Raw genomic sequence first — 15,965 nt, forward strand, 5'->3', positions numbered from 1 at the left:
TTTTCCTGCAGGGTTAGATAGATTACTCTACCTAATTGAGTGTGTATGTTAGTCCCTCCTTGAGGCAACTCTGATGAGATTAAGATCTTTGAGCCTATTCTGAGGAGTGTAAAATTCATTTACTGCCCTGCTTCTCCCCCATCTCTTCCCCCACTCCATAAGCCCTTTCCTGTTTCTTTCATGTGGGATTTCACCCCATGCTACCTCTGCCCTTCCCCCTCCCCCAATGTATTCCCCTCACCCCTCAATTTAACCCTAAAGATGTCATCATGGGGCAGCTAGGTGACACAGTGGACAAAGCATCCACCCTGGACCCAGGGGGATCCCAGCCAAAACCTGGCCTTAGACACAAGACAGTCACCTAATGCACGACCCTAGGTATGTCCCCCAACTCCAGTTTTTAATGGTTCTTTAGGGTCTTGTATTTCAAAGTCAAATTTGCCATTCAGTTCAGGTCTTTTAATCATGAATACCTGAAAGTCCTCTTTTTCATTGAAGTCCCATTTTTTCCTCTGAAAGATTATGATGAGTTTTGCTGGATATGTGATTCTTTGTTGTAATCCCAATTCTTTTGCCCTCTGGAATATCATATTCCATGCCCTCTGTTCTTTTAATATAGAAGCTGCTAGATCTTGTGCTATCCTGACTGGGGCTCCACAGTACTTGAATTCTATCATTTTGGCAGCTTGCAATATTTTCTCCTTGACCTGAGAGCTCTGGAATTTGCCTATAATATTCCTAGTTTTCCTTTTGGGATCTCTTTCTGGAGGTAATTGGTGGATTCTTTCAATTTCTATTTTAGCTTCTGCTTCTAGAATTTCAGGGCAATTTTCCCTGAGAATATCTTGGAAGATGGTGTCTAAGCTCTTTCCTTGATCATGGTTTTCAGGTAGACCAATAATTTTCAAATTATCTCTCCTGGATCTATTTTCCAGGTCAGCAGTTTTTCCCAGAAGATATTTCACATTGCCCTCCTTTTTTTCCATTTGGATTTGCTTTATTGTGTCTTGATTTCTTATAAAGTCACTAGCTTCCATTTGTTCAAGCCTAATTCTTAGGCAATTCTTTTCTTCAGAGAGCTTTTCCTTTTGGCTTTTCAAGCTGCTGACTTTTTTCTTATATCATGAGTCTTTTAGAATTGTCAAATCATTATATGGCTGAGAAGAGCTAGGTATACCAAAGTTAATCATTGCACAATGTTGCTGTTACTGTGTATAATGTTCTTCTAGTTCTGCACACTTCACTCAGCATCAATTCATGTAAATCTTTCCAGTTTTTTTCTGAAATTTGCCACACAGGCACTTTTTTTTTAAGGGAAAGTGTCATTTTTATTTTCAAAATCATGTCAAATAAGTGATTAGAATGTGAAATTCCCTTAAAGATGGCAGTAAACACTGATAAAGATGCATTCATATTTTCAAAGTAGAATCTTTAAGAAGGAAATGAAAGTTAAGAAGTTATAGAAATACTATTCTATTTTGATTCATTTTGTTTTTTTGAGACAGGATTAACTAGAGTTTTAAAATTATGAACTTATACAGAACTTGTAAATTATGATTGCAATTATAGGAAGCTGTTAGATAGGAGGACTGTGAAATTTTAAATAGATAAAATACAAATGAACCAAAGATGGGTTTTTTTTGACTGAGTACACGACAGCTTTTATTCCACCTGATAGAAAGTCAAAAACCCATAAAAGGAATTACAAGAGCCTATAAAAATGCAGCAAAACTCATAAAAGACTAGTAGTACCTCATAAACAATCAACGTGATTCCCCTTCTCTGATGAAACCCACTGGGGCCTTCCAGAATTACAGCACTGCATGTAAGCACTTTAGAAGTGAGTTGGAGGAGGTCGAGTTTGGAATGTCCCCTGGTGGCTTGTGAAGATATTGTACTCCGAGTAAGGATTTTACAAGTAAAATATTGGTTACCTGTGTGTGGACATATATTTATATACCTTAGAGCGAGCATGATTATTCAAATATAGAAACAAGAACAAAAGATCAATGACAAAAAAATGACAAAAACCAAACAATGTAAAAAAGTAATTTTAAATTATTTTACAAGTAACCATATACTTCTCTTTTTATTGTTGAAAGGAACAAAAGTAGTGTGTATAAATTATATAAAATGGTACCAACATGACTTTTGTTGCTACTTACAGAGTTATAATTCATGTGCATTTTGTTCTTTTCTGTTTTTTCTGTATCACTTTGTTTAAATTTTCCCCTACAACAAACATTTATTAAGCAGTTATGTTATTCAAAGCACTATGCTTTGTGCTGAGGACACAAAAAAGACAAAAAACCCAGTGCTTTCCCTCAAGAAGCTTATATTCTAATGGGAGAGACCATGTAAATAACTAGATATATACAAGATATACATACACATATGTGTTTATATATACACATATACATGCATACACACGCACATATACATACATGTATATACATGTATATACATACACACACACACGTGTGTGTGTGTGTGTGTGTGTGTGTGTGTGTAGTTGAAATGGAAAGGTAAAATATTAGAGGAAATGCACCAAAAATGAAGGGAACAGGGGTAGCTAGGTAGCACAGTGGGTAGAGCATTGGTCCTGAAGTCAGGAGGACCTGAGTTCACATCTGGTCTCAGAAACTTAGCACTTACTAGCTGTGTGACTCTGGGCAAGTCACTTAACCCCAATTGCCTCACCAAAAAAAAAAAAATGAAGGGAACAAAAAACAGGGAGGAGACTGGGAAAATCCTAAAGAAGATAGGATTTGAACTGTCTTGAAAAAAGTCAGGAAAACAGTCAATGTAAAAACATGGAGATAGATGGGAGGAAGAGTATTCTTTTTGAGGATCATCAAGAAAGCCAGTGCCATTGGATTGTAGAGTATAGGGAGGGGGAAAAAGTGTAAGAAGACTAGAAAGGTAGTCAAATACTGGATTTTATATTTGACCCTGGAATTTATTGAGAAGGTGGGGTTACATGGTCAAACCAGACTTTTTGGAAATGACCTTGGCAGTTGAGTGGAGGATGGATTATAGTGGGGAGATACTTAAGGCAAGGAGACCTACCACTGCAATAGTCTAGGCGTGAGGTGATGAGGACCTGTACCAGTGTGGTGACTATGTAAATAAAAAGAAAGGTACATTTATGAGCAGTATTGTGAAGATGGAAGGTAGAAATAAGAGTTGGCAAAAAATCGGATTTGTGAGATGAGTATGAATGAAGAGTCAAGGATGACATGGAGCTTGTGAACCTGGGTGCCTGGAGTGTCCACAATAGTAATAGAGAAGTTTAGAAAATAAGGGCTGGGGGGAGGGTGTCTGTTTTGAATATGTCAAGGTTGAGATGCCTGTGGAACATCTAGTTATAGCTGGTAATCTGAGACTGGAGCTCAGGAGAGAACTTAGATATACAAATCTGGAAATCATTTATATAGGGATGATCATTGAACCCATGTGAGCTGATATGATCACTGAGTAAGTTAGTATGGAGGGAGGAGAGAATAGGGTCCTGGACAGACCCTTGAGAAAACAGCTGCAGTTAGTGGACATGACCTAGATGAAAATCTAACAATTCTTCCTATTTATATAAAACTAGTTTGGGGGGTTTTTTTGGCTTTTGGCAGGGCAATGAGGGTTAAGTGACTTACTTGCCCAAGGTCACACAGCTAGTAAGTGTCAAGTATCTGAGGCCGGATTTGAACTCAGGTACTCCTGAATCCAGGGCCAGTGCTTTATCCACTGCACCACCTAGCTGCCCCTATTAAACTATTTTTCAAGTCAAGTCAATAAGTATTGATTAAGCACATATTATGTGCCAGGTACTCTGCTAACCATTGGAAATGTTGTTTGTCCTTCGTTCTCAAAGAGGACCACGACAGATGACATGACTTGCAGTGAACTGGATTTTTTAAGTGAGGAAGGGCTATGCAAAGTCACCAGCCTCACTTTCTCCTCCAGAGCCATCTGGGTCCAGTGGCAAGATATGTTATCAGGATGACTGGAAATGGCCCCAGATGTTTAAGGCAATTGGGGTTAGGTGACTTGCCCAGGGTTACACAGCTAGTAAATGTCTGAGGTGAGATTTGAACTCAGGTCCATCCCAACTTCAGGGTCAGTGCTCTATCTACTTCCCCACCAAGCTGCCTTAACTTTTGGAGATACAAAGAAAGACAAAAACAGTCCTTATCCTTCAAGAGCTGACAATTGAATGAGGGAGACAACATGCAAATGACTATGTACAAACGAGTTTGAGACAGCATGAATTGGAACTAATAATCTCAGAGGGAAGGCACTAGCATTAAGATTGATGGATTCTTGAAGAGGGTGAGTTTTTAGCTGGGACTTGAAGGAAGCCAGGGAATCAAGAAGTAGGGATGAGGAAGGAGAGAATTACAGACATGAGGGAACAAGTGAAAACGCAGAGTCTTGTGTGAGGAACAGCCAGGAATCCCTAAAGGCCTATGCCAGGGTGGGAGCATGTGAGCAGAGAGAAGTGGTAAAGGTAGAAACAACAAGACTTGACTTGTTGTATGTGAGGTTCATGCATGTAACAGGTCAAGGATGTTACTGCCCTTGTGCGTGTGGGTGACTGGGAGGACAGTAGTCCCCAGAACATTAATAAGGGTATTCAGAAGAGGGAAAGGTCTGGGGGGAAGAGAGAGATAATGAGACCTACTGTCTGTTTTGGATTGAATCTGAGAAGTCTCCAGGACATCTCATTTGAGATATCCAACATTCTTATGTAAAACCTTCTGCCAAATTAGAGCCACAGAACTAAAGAAATGACCTTGGCATATATTTATATGTATTTACATACCTTACAGTTGTGGTAAAAAGTTTTAACAGTCAGTTAGATAATGGAGAGACGCCAGTTTTTTTTAGGACCACCCTTTTGGGGAGGAGACCAAAAGCATGAGCTATGCACACCAGTTCGCCTGCGACTCATGCCAGATTGCCTGCTGAGCACTCGATTTCCGGGGTGCGAGCTTAAAGGGCAAGGAGAGAACAGAAGTGGGGCCTTTCTTCCTGCTCCGCTGGTCTCCTGACTGCGCTGCACAGGCTGATTGCTGACGAGAGTTCGACTGGGCCCGGCTCGCAGTTAGCAGCAGCACGCGCTTGACACGGTGTCTCTCTCTCTCTTCCCAAAGGTGGCCTTCAGCTTTTGGTGAGTTTTATACGGAATATAGACTAAGCCTAGACTTAAGATGATTTGTATTGTATTTCTACTTTCCTATCCTTCTAATCAACATCACCTTGTGACTACCATACAATAAAAGCTCTAACTAGAAAACCAGAAGCTTCTTCCATTTACTAGTCTGGGAGATAAATTAAGGGAAAGGTTAAGTAGGGGAGATTTATGATCTAATATCCAATTTTAAATCTCACACAGTGTAATCAAAGCTGGAAGAGATCTTAGGAAGTTGCCCATAAAAGGAAGGCACTTGAAAGGACCTTAGCCCCTAAGTTCTCATCAGGGGGTCTTTTTTATGTCATGTACCCCTTTGACAGTCTGGCCAACCAATGGGCTCCTTCTTGGAATAATGTTTTTAGATACATAAGATAAAATACATAGGATTATAAAGGAAATCAGTTCTATTGAAATTCAGATGTAATTTTATTCCCATCCAAGTTCATAAATAAGTTAACATCAGAGCCAAGAGTTGACCCCAGACTGCCTGACTCCTCATTCTGGATTCTTTCTGGTGTTTCAGAGTGCCCCATCCTTCTGGGCTATCCCCTTGCTAGTCCTAACAGAACAGAGTGTTCCTTGGGCTCAGATCTGACAGGAGTCAGTATGCACACTCTGCACATCAATGAATTGGTACCGCTCGTAATTAGTCAAAGCAGGATCTGTTCCGGCCCACACTGCCCTTTGGTTATTTCAGATTCCTCCAAGGATCAAGGGCATGCAGGACCACCCAAGGACAGAGGAGAACAGGCCAAAGGGCACAGAACCATCTTATCTAGCCTTGCCCCAGGCAAACCAACTTATTAATCCACAAGCGTTTACTAAGTTCCTTCTCCGTGTCCGGCATTTGTTAGGTGCTAGGTGTACAAAGACAAAAATGAAATAGTTCCTGGCATTGGGAAGTTTACAATCTATCAGGGGACACAAGGGACAAGACTAGAGGTTTCCATGTGATGGTTATGGTGGTGATGAGGCAGAACTTAGTGGCACAATCCATATTTTCCTGCTTCCCCCCTAATGTCTGAGGGGAATGGGGCCTCAATATAGCCCTCACTCTGACCTCTGTCAAAAAATGTAGCTATAGGTAGAAAATTAGATGGATCAGATACAAAGCTCACTTTGGGCTCATGGTCTGCTCTTCTGTACTTTCACCTTTCTACTCAACTTGCTGAGATTTCCAGAGTCACCACAATTAGTGGGACAGGGTAGGCACACTATGGGAGAAGAAAGCAGCTGCTCTCAGGAGGCCAGATGCTTTGGTCCCACTTTGAGGCCAGCTGAAGACAGCAGAAAAGAGCAGGAAGGACTTAGACCATGGTGCTGGCCATTAGAATGTGATTATAGCTCTCATTCTGCTGATAGGAGGGAGAACAAGAGAAATAGGTAAAACCCCTGCATGTTACAGCAACGGAGCCATGGGAGCATGGTGCCCTGAGTGCCTCTCACTACATTTCTGTTTTTGTGTTTCCTTGCATGTCGTATATGACCTTAGGAGAAGTCTCATGCAATGGGCTATGCCAGAAGCTGGCAAGTTTATGGACACAGAAAACATTAAAAGGCTAGAGAGCAAGGATGTTGTGTCAGTTACAATCTCAACAGTGTCATTTGAATCCTTTCCTACTATCCCAGGTATGTCTGATTCAGAAGGTGAAGGAACCTTGTAGTCAGTTCCTTGAAGGAACCTTGTAGTTTTGATGTGGCTTTTTCTGTGTTTCTCCATGTTTGCTACCAATCTGCTCTTGGCCTTTGTAGTGCTCCATTTTCTTTTTGTTTGTTCGTTTTGTTTGTTCGTTTTGTTTTTTGTTTTTTTGTTTCTTGCAGGGATGAGGGTTAAGTGACTTGCCCAGGGTCACACAGCTAGTAAGTGTCAAGTGTCTGAGGCCAGATATGAACTCAGGTCCTCCCAAATCCACTGTGCCACCTAGCTGCCCCCCTCCATTTTTTTTTTGGTGGGGCAATGGGGAGTTAAGTGACTTGCCCAGGGTCACACAGCTAGTAAGTGTCAAGTGTCTGAGGCCGGATTTGTACTCAGGAACTCCTGAATCCAGGGCTGGTGCTTTATCCACTGTGCCACCTAGCCGCCCCCCCCTCCATTTTCTTTTAATTCCCCTGGCTTTTACCATCTTAGATCAATTCATGACAGGGTTTAAAGAGTTTTTAAAGTCTTAGTTATTAGCTGAAGGAAGTAGTCTTAAAAGTAAGTCAAAGTTACAGAAAGAAGACAGAATTATTCAATGACAGCTAAAGAATTTTCCCTAAAGATATTCACTAAAGAAAATTGTCAAAAGATTCTGGTTAAAATTCCCTTTTCCCCATTTGACTGACCTCTGGCCTGGCCTCACTACTTTGCCTTGAGGAGAAAAAAACAATATATATCTTCTATCTAGTTGTGTCTAAATCAGAACTCCCCTTTCTCTCTGTTTTAGAATTTAGGTTAAAGGGATCACAGACTGTAGAACAAAGATTGAAGGACCTTGGAGATCATTTAGTTCATAATCCAACCATTTTACAAAAATATTTATAGCAGTTCTTTTTGTGGTAGCTAAGAATTGAAAATCAAAAAGATACCCATCAATTGGGGAATGGCTAAACAAACTGATATATGATTATGATGAAATATTATTGTTCTGAAATGATGAGCAGTATAATTTTAGAAAAACCTAGAAAGACTTATATAGGCTGATACAAAGTAAAATGAGCAGAACCAGGAGAATGTTGTACACAGTAACAGCAATACTATACGATGAAGAATCATGAATGACTTATCTATTCTCAACAATACAATGTCCAAGACAATCCGAAAGGAGTAAAGATGAAACATACTATCTACCTCCAGATACTGTTTAAATACAGATGGAAGCCTGCTATTTTTCTCTTTCTTTCTTTCTTTCATTCTTTTTCTTTTATTTGAGTCTTCTTGTATAAAATGACTAATATAGAAATGTTGTACATGATTGCACATGTACAACCTGTATCTGATTGATTACCATCTCAGGGAGGAGAGAGGGGAGACGAGGAAGGGAAGGACAGAATTTGGAACACAATACTTAAAAAACCCAAATATTAAAAAAGTGTTTTAATGTAGTTGAGGAAAAATAAAATATATATTATTAGGTAAAAAAAAGAAGAAGATCATCTAGTTCAAATGCTTCATCCAGCCTTCTGCCCTGAGCCTTCACTACCAGGCCACCAGGTTTGGCCCAGTCATAGAAAATTGCTCCACTTAGTCCAAAGAGGAAGAAATCGAATCAATATCATAGCTAGAATCTGAGGTTGATCTTTTTCTGATGATTGAATGATATATAAATAAACCATGCCTCAGCCCATCACATGGTATCTCCAAAATCTTATGCATTTTAAATTTTAATCACTTCAGGAATAGAAACACTATAAACTTGAAAAAGATAGCATCTGAAAACTTCTTTATTTCATTTTTTTTAACATATTGATTTGTTCTAGATGATTTTTGAATTTTTATAAATGTTCACAATCTACTGCTCAGTGACTGAAAGGATTGTATTTATAATCCTAAACTTAAGATCATCCAAAGAACAAGGTTTTATGCATATATTACAGTTTTGAAATGACTTCCAAAAGAAAAATTCTAATGGAGGTACACTAAGTGAACACCATGACCAAGCAAGACAACCTCCTCTACCAATCCACAAGACAGAGAAAGTATCATCAAGAAAGTGTTTCACAGAAGACAGAGTCAAGTTGGAGGAGTAAGAGAACAATTTTGCTTTAATTCCTTCAAAATCTCATCTACAATGACCTAGAAAATGCAACAAACTGAATTCTGATCAGGAAAGCCAAGGAAAAGTCACAGTGAGATATTTTTCCAGCATAGGGAAGTGTGGAAAGATAGAGAGGTCTTTGGATAATAAGGTTGGGACTAGCTGGGAGCATACTGCAGCAACAGCAGCAACAGCAGTGAGGCAGCAGTTGGTAGCAGAATTAAGCCTTGGAAGTGGTGGCAGCAGTCCAGTGCACAGGGATGGGAAGAGGACTAAATACTTGGACAGAAAGAAATCCCAGGGGACCCCTGTACTAGCACCAGGAGCTGGAACAAGTGTCATCTGCAAGGTCTGGCAACTGTTATTCAGTTCTGGTAACAATTCCAGGATAGAGAGGGCTGTTGCAGTTTCAAGGGAGCAGAGCCCTACTTGGGAAAGGAGCAAGGGACAAGTTCCAGAAACATAGTTGCATGGCTCTGAATTCAAGAGCAGAGGAGGATTCAGTTCTAACCATTAGTTCCATACATAATAATAATGAACCAGGGCAAAATACCAAAACCAAAGGGGTTCTAGCAGTTCAGTTGCTCTGAACCTGCAGAACCTCTCAGAGAAATAACTGTGACTGAATCTAGTAGCAATTTATAGAAACTCAATCACACACAAGCCAATAGACCCAAACTTCATCAGGAATTTGAAGAGCAAAGACCAGGAGGGCAGTGAACAGACCTTTCCACAGATCAAACCACTTTGGAAGCACAGAAAACTTACAGGTCACCAGACTGAGCTGAGAAAGCAGCAGAAAGACATAGACAGACTCTCAGGCCAAATACCTCCTCCCTCCAAGAGGTTAGTAGAGCCCATCACTAACATAAAGTCCTAAGTCAAAACATCTGGAAAAAAACCCCAAAAGAATCTGACTATAAAAAGCTACTATGGTGACAGGAAAGTTCAAGACAAACACAGAAGACAATGACTTGGAAACATCTTCAAGCAAAGTTTCAAAGGGAAAAAATGTAGATTAAATACAAGCTCAACAGTAATTTCTAGAAGAGTTAAAGAATGAGATTTTTTTTTCAAGAGAGAAGTAAAATTTATTTTTAAAAACCACCAACAAGTAGATCTTGAATAGGGAAAAGGCATTCAAAACAACATATACATTTGCAAAAAATGTGTAATTTTATTCAATCAGTTTTCATATTCTAGATCCTTGAGGGATACAGCATCACTCGGATCCTGTGTCCAATGGCCTTGGCAGGAAGATTGCTTCTGAACTTGGCCCGAACCATTCCACTATTACCATGAGCCCGAGTAACTTTCGCCCAGATCACTCTTGTTCTGTTGGGTTTCCCACCAGGAGTCACTGTGTTATTTTTTGCCTTGTATACATAAGCGCATCTCTTGCCCAAATAGAATTCAGTTTCATCCTGAGCATAGACTCCTTCAATTTTCAAAAGAGCTGTATGTTCCCTCTGGTTTCACAGGCCTCGCTTGTAGCCAGCAAAAATGGCCTTGGACCACAGTCTTCCAGACATTTTGCTGTTCTAGAAGTCCTGTTTCCAGGAGGCCCCCGCTGCTCCAAGATGGAGGAAAAAGGACAAGAATGAGATTTTTAAAAGAGCAAATTATTTTAAATCAATTAAGAGTCTTAGAGAATAAATTCGGAAAAAGAAATGAGAGCTATGCAAGAAAATTATTAGAAGAGAACAGCTTGGTTAAAAAAATAAAGAAATCAACTTAAAAACTAGAACTGGCCAAATGGAAGCTAATGAATTAGCTGAGACATCAAAAGTATACCATAAGCTGTTGTTTTTCTATCTTGAGGTTTTTCCTTATTGCTCTGATTCTTCTCTTATAACATGACTATATATATATATATGTATGTATGTGTGTGTGTGTGTGTGTGTGTATGTGTATCCTATATCAGATTACCTGCTATCTAGGGGAGGGAGGGGGAAAAATTTGAAATTGGAAATATTATATAAACAAATGTTGAAAACTATCTCTACATATAACTGGAAAATAATAAAATACTTTTATTTTTTTAAAAGTATACCATAAGACATTAAGAAAAAAAATTTTTAACTTAAAAAATATTTTAAATCAAAGAAAATGTGAAATAGCTCATAGGAAGAACAACTGAACTGGAAAATAGGTAGAGGAAAGATAATTTAAGAATCACTAGGCTACCTGAAAGCCATGATTAAAAATAAAGCTTAGATATCATATTTCAAAAAACTATAAAGGAAAACTGCCCAGATATATTAGAACTATAGCGTAAAGTAGAAACTGAAAGAATCTACTGGTCACCTACTGAAAGAAATCCCAAAGTGAACACTCTCAGAATATCATAGCCAAAATTCAGAACTCCCAGGTCAAGTAGAAAATACTGAAAGCAGGCAGAAAGAAATAATACAAATATCATAGAGCCATGGTCAGGATCACACAAGATTCAGCAGGTACAACAATAAAGAAACAAAGGGCTTGAAATATGATATTTTGGAAGGCCAAAGGGCTAGGATTACAACCAAGAATAACCTACCCAGCAAAACTGAGTACAATATTACAAGTGAAAAAAGGATATTTAATGAAATATAGGATTTTCAAGAATTACTGGTGAAAAGACCAGAACTGAATAGACAATTTGGCATTCAAACACAAAAGTCAAGATAAGCACAAAAAGGTAAACATGAGTGAGAAATCATAAGGGACTAAACAATATTAAACTATTTACATATATAAAGGAGAAGATGATATATGTAACCCCTCAGAACTTTATATCATCACTTCTTTTGCAATAATCTCTTCCAGAGGAAGTCTATTTAGACAGAGGGCATGGGTATGATTCTATTATGTTGAGATGATTGCAAAAGAAGAATAGAAGGGTGAGAAAGAGGGATATACTGGGAGAAAGGAGAAGGGAGAATGGGGGAAAATATCTCACATAATTGGAATGTGCAAGGAAGAATTTATATAATGGATAGAAGAATGGGGGCAAGGAATTGGCAGGCAACACCTGAATCACACTTTCATCTGAACTGGTTCAAGAAAGGAAGAATACGAATACACACAGTTGGGTACAAAAATTCATCTTACCCAACAAGGAAGTAGGAAGGAAAGGGGCTAAAAGAAAGGGAGGGGCTAGGATAAGAGAGAGGGTAAATTAAAGAAGACAGGCATCAGAAATAAAGCAGATTCATGAGGAGGGGGCAGGATAAAAACAGAAATTGTTGCATACACAATGCATAATGACAAGGTATCCCATCTTGCTAAAATTAAAATTCAAGATTTATTATTCAAAATTTCCTGAACTAAATGAGTGAGAAAGATATTTAAATAAATGAACTTTCAAATAATTTTTTGGCAAGTTTGATGAATTTATACTTCTGAAGTTATTAAAGCTTAAAACTACATCAAAGGGGCAGCTAGATGGCGCAGTGGATAGAGCACTGGCCCTGGAATCAGGAGTACCTGAGTTCAAATCCGGCCTCAGACACTTAACACTTACTAGCTGTGTGACCCTGGGCAAGTCACTTAACCCCAATTGCCTCACTAAAAACAAAAAAAAAAAAAAAAAAAAAAAACTACATCAAGACTTTGGGGCAGCCTATATGACCAGTGTAAAGCAATCTTATGTGCCTAGCAGCAGCGGTTGATGCTGATTTTTTGTTTTGTTTTGTTTTGGTTTGGTTTTTTGTGAGGCAATTGGGGTCAAGTGACTTGCCCAGGGTCACACAGCTAGTAAGTGTCAAGTGTCTGAGGCCGGATTTGAACTCAGGTACTCCTGAATCCAGGGACATTGCTTTATCCACTCCGCCACCTAGCTGCCTCAATGCTGATTTTAAAACAGCTACTCAGGTGCAACCAGGTGCTGCTCCAAGAATGGGGCTGCCAGCTTGAGTCACTGTACATGTGTGGTTAGGAACCAACAGTCCTTGGGTCCCAAACTCCTTTTAGTTTCTCCGTATATGGGTAGATAGGACCTGACATCTCTCTTAGCCTTTCTCTTTCAGTGTCTCCCTGGGGGTTTCTGACTACAGGCATGATGAATTCCTATCTTAATTCACAAGCAGTTTGGTTTATGTTCAGCCTAGCTCACAGTATTCCAGGATTCCCTGCCCCCCCTTCTCAACATGTCCCAATGTATTACCCATATCCCAATGAAAAAACTTAAAAGAAAGTAGAGCTTTCAAATTTCATGGTGACTGAATCAACTCTCGATAAGATCAGAATTCTCAGCTACCCCCTACTTGTCTTCTATATTCTACCTCTCTCTATTATCACAGATTAAAATGCACCTAAGGCCTTTTGCCAAGCACTGCTTGTTCTCATAGTACCAATTGAGGAAGGACAGGAAAAATCATCTCATGAAACTCCAGGTGCTCTGTCCATTCAAGTGTCCAGTGACTAATTTCTACCTCCTGGCAGGCAAGTTGGTGAATGATCAACCATCATTAAATACCAGTATCATTCAGTACCAGTAGTCTTCTTGGTCAACCCTAGGATCTCGTTATGAGCTATCCTGGGTCCCCATTTTCCCTGGCAATTTACTGTGGGTAAATTTCAGCTCATCAACAGAGAAGAGTGTCATGAGGTGTCCCCAACTCTACTCTTTTTTGCAATGTCATAGTTAGTAGCTAACACTTTCTGGCTCTTTGAATAGGGAAGAGGGTAGTAGAAGAGTCTGCCTCTTCCCTACCTAACTGTTAGTATAGGAATGTTCACTATTGGGTCAAAGATTGAAGAGGTGGCTCCTTATCATAGACATAGGGCAGATCTAATGGATTCATTGCTGTGGACCCTGAGAAGGGAGCTGTACCTCTATAGAGGTAATGCTGAATTGCTCAATCTCACTTCCACTGACAGAACTTTCAATTTGGATAAGCATGGCATCAACTCAAGTTTCCCATATGGAAATTCCAATACTGAAACAATTTCTAAAGTAGGGAGGTTCGGGGGTGGGGAGACACATGATGAAACATGGGCCCTATTTTGGCTAGACACAATAGAGACGGCTTCTGGTAATTAGGCCTTTGACCTTTCCTCCTGTTCCACCGATGTAAAAAGAGCACAAGTCTAGAGGCTCTGTTTCTACCTTTGTTCTCTGGCCTGTGGGTTCTGCTCCTGTTTTTCTTCTCTTTCTTGGTGGCCTCATAGAACTGTGGGACACTCTCTTGTCCTTACTAGCTGACCTGAGTCTGTTCTGACTAGAACTAAGCCAAAAAACTAATAGTTGGCTTCTCTTTTCCCTTATGCTTTCCTACTTCTCCTTCCCTATTCTTATTAATTGAGAAGAAACTTGAGTCCAGGAAGGCCTTGTTAGACCTAGGAGGGCTAATCCAGTGTCATCTTTGTTATGGTGCAGAACCTTCCCTGACACCAATCCTACCAACTTGCACTCATAAAGTTACTCTGTAACTTTGAATTCCTAAAACTATAGTTCACAAACCTCTACCAATATGTTCATCTTTATACAATTAGTTTAAAGTAAAGACATTTACTGAGATAGTAATGCAAGAACAGTTGTTACAAAACATTAAACCTGGGTCACACTCTCTCACAAAAGCACCCAGTATAAGTGGGAAGAATGGGTACACACAAAATATGTTAGTAGAGAGGTACATGCTTAGGGAATACATGTGGCCAAGGCAACTATACCTCTGAAGCAGCAGGGCCTCAGTGTCCTTTATTTTCTTATAGTATATTTACTCTTTTCCCTATGTATGTGTCTCATTTTACTGGGCTACTGAGACCTGCTTCATGCTATTTAATTATTCCTATTGAGTGAGTAGATCTGTAAGACATCATGGATAATGACAGGGGAGTAGAGAAATCTCTTTTCCCTACCCTGAGAGGCAAAGAATTATTCCCTTTTAAAGGCTGGGTTCTTTTGCTATAGTTGGCTCTCTTCTCTGCTTCCAGAAGTCACATTCAGAACCATCTCCAGTCTTGACTATGCCCTACAGAAACAGAGGTTCTTTTACAAAGGGCCAATAAGAATATAAACAATCCTTTGGCCAGCTATGCTTTAATTACATAAAAATTAATGGAAGAGAGGTCAGCTAGGTGGCACAGTGGATAAAAAACCAGCCCTGGATTCAGTCTGTGCTCAATCAACTTCATTTCTTTCTCTGGAAGTGGATAGTATGCTTCATCATTAGTCCTTTGGGATTGTCTTGGATTATTGTATTGCTGAGAGTAGTTAAGTCATTCACAATTGCTCATAGAATAATAAGGCTGTCACTATGCATAGTGTTCTCTTGGTTCTGCTCACTTCACTATACATCAGTTCATATGAGTCTTTCCAGGTTTTTCTGAAATCATCCTGCTTGTCATGAGGAAAAATCTGAAATTGAGAGATATCCAAGAAAATCTTGGAGAAAAAAATGTCTTGGTCACAAAAACTGCAAGAGTACTTGAAAGAAATAAAAGAAGAAATACAAAATAGAATACCTAGGGAGGAAATAATGTCAAGGAAAATTGATACCTTAGAATAAATGATGGAAAATCTGATCCAAGAAACTGAAGACTCTGAAAATGAGAATGAAACAAACAGAAAAGGATTTAATGCAACAACAATAAACATTAAAACAAACCCACAAAATTGGAAAAACAGAAGAAAATTTCAGAAATATACTATCAAAAACAATTGACCTGGAAAACAGGTCGAGAAGAAATAATTTAAGAATTATTACCCTACCTGAAAATCCTAAAGGGAAAAAAATCTTGGATGCCATATTTTTTAAATCTTAAAGTTTTTTTTTTATTATTTTCTAGTTACATGTAAAGATAGTTTTCAACATTTGTTTTCTTTTTTTTTAGTGAGGCAATTGGGGTTAAGTGACTTGCCCAGGGACACACAGCTAGTAAATGTTAAGTGTCTGAGGCTGGATTTGAACTCAGGTACTCCTGACTCCAGGACCAGTGCTCTATCCACTTCGCCACCTAGCTGCCCCAACATTTGTTTTTATAAGATTTTTAGTTTCAAATTTTTCTCCCTCCCTCTCTTCCCTCCCCCTCCCCAAGACAGAAAGCAATCT

General features: G+C 39.2%; 1 pseudogene; it reads right to left on the reverse strand.

Moving 5' to 3' along the window:
• Positions 1-10,081: 10,081 nt before the first annotated feature.
• LOC122743116 lies at positions 10,082-10,485 on the reverse strand (annotated as a pseudogene).
• Positions 10,486-15,965: the final 5,480 nt, after the last annotated feature.

The sequence above is a fragment of the Dromiciops gliroides genome, chromosome 2 (genome assembly GCF_019393635.1).
Source record: "Dromiciops gliroides isolate mDroGli1 chromosome 2, mDroGli1.pri, whole genome shotgun sequence".
NCBI classification, from domain to species: domain Eukaryota; kingdom Metazoa; phylum Chordata; class Mammalia; order Microbiotheria; family Microbiotheriidae; genus Dromiciops; species Dromiciops gliroides.